The following is a 1900-nucleotide window of genomic DNA, read 5'->3' on the forward strand; positions in this document are numbered from 1 at the left end:
CTCTTTTTCTTTTCTCTCTCTCTTTTCCTCTTTCTCTTTTCTCTCTCTCTCTTTTTTCCTTTTTCCCTCTCTCTTTTTTCTTGTTTCCCTCTCTTTTATCTCTTTTTCTTTTCTCTCTCTCTTTTCCTCTTTCTCTTTTTCTCTCTCTCTTTTTTCCTTTTTCCCTCTCTCTTTTTTCTTGTTTCCCTCTCTTTTATCTCTTTTTTCTTTTCTCTCTCTCTTTTCCTCTTTCTCTTTTCTCTCTCTCTCTTTTTCATTTTTCCCTCTCTCTTTTTTCTTGTTTCCCTCGCTTTTATCTCTTTTTCTTTTCTCTCTCTCTTTTACTCTTTCTCTTTTTCTCTCTCTCTTTTTTTCCTTTTTCCCTCTCTCTTTTTTCTTGTTTCCCTCTCTTTTATCTCTTTTTTCTTTTTCTCTCTCTCTTTTCCTCTTTCTCATTTTCTCTCTCTCTTTTTCCTTTTTTCCTTTTTCCCCTCTCTTTTTTCTTGTTTCCCTCTCTTTTATCTCTTTTTTCTTTTCTCTCTCTCTTTTCCTCTTTCTCTTTTTCTCTCTCTCTCTTTTTCCTTTTTTCCTTTTTCCCCTCTCTCTTTTTCTTGTTTCCCTCTCTTTTATCTCTTTTTTCTTTTCTCTCTCTCTTTTTCTCTTTCTCTCTCTTTTTCCTTTTTTCCTTTTTCCCCCTCTCTCTTTTTTCTTGTTTCCCTCTCTTTTATCTCTTTTTTCTTTTCTCTCTCTCTTTTCCTCTTTCGCTCTCTTTTCTCTCTCTCTTTTTTCCTTTTTTCCTTTTTCCCCTCTCTCTTTTTTCTTGTTTCCCTCTCCTTTATCTCTTTTTTCTTTTCTCTCTCTCTTTTCCTCTTTCTCTCTCTTTTTCTCTCTCTCTTTTTCCTTTTTTCCTTTTTCCCCTCTCTCTTTTTTCTTGTTTCCCTCTCTTTTATCTCTTTTTCTTTTCTCTCTCTCTTTTCCTCTTTCTCTCTCTTTTTCTCTCTCTCGTTTCCCTTTTTTTCCTTTTTCCCCTCTCTCTTTTTTCTTGTTTCCCTCTCTGTTTTCTCTTTTTTCTTTTCTCTCTCTTTTTTCTTTTCCCCATTTTTTGCTCAACCCTAATCAGGAGGTGCTCAGCTAAATTGTTTGTTTGTGGATGTGTTTGTGCAAAATAAAGTCAGACTTCACCATCACCAAGCTTGTGCCCGGGGACTTCCCTCGTTGTGGGTGACACCATCAACCCCTTTTCTCCTCAGGTTCCAGGTCCCTCAGACGCCCCGTGTCAGCAGGGCCGGAGGGATCCAGCTGAGGCCTGGGGCTGTCGCTAGGCAGGCGAAGATGCTGTTGTTGCTAGGGGGCACACATGGGTACCAAAGGCTCCTAGGCTGATCTCAGGCACCATAGATACTGGCAGCAGGGCAGAGCTGATCCAGAACCGGCATCCAGGCAGGAGATGGGTTGACTCCACGTGTCCAGGCCCGGCAGCAGTCGCTCCGTCACCGGGCCCAGTCCTGGGCTCCTTCTCCGCTCAGTGTCTGAGGTGAACCAGCCGCCCGGGGACAGCTCCGGCCTTGTGACCGGCTCCGGATACACCTCCATGTCTCTGAGAGCAAAGCGGCTCGCTCTGGCCTGCTCCGGTTCTCCTCCCCGCGTCCTTTCCCTGCCGCGTTGCCGAAGATCGAGGGGCTACCGCCTCCCGGCTCCTGCAAGCGAGGGGGGTTCCTTGCCCCCGCTTTCTCCGTGGGGACACCGGCCCGGCGCGAGGCCGTGAGGCAGCCACGGCCGGATTAACCCCCCTCCTCGCTCTCCTCCGCAGGCACCGGCCGAGGGGAGGGCAGGCCGGACGCGGAGGGGGGATCCCACAGCAGAGAACGGAGCCCGAAATACAGCCAGGCCTGCGTTCTTCCCTGCAGAGCTTCGAGCCTCC

The sequence above is a fragment of the Pelodiscus sinensis genome, chromosome Z, assembly GCF_052426305.1.
Source record: "Pelodiscus sinensis isolate ZL-2025 chromosome Z, ASM5242630v1, whole genome shotgun sequence".
Classification (NCBI taxonomy): Eukaryota; Metazoa; Chordata; order Testudines; family Trionychidae; genus Pelodiscus; species Pelodiscus sinensis.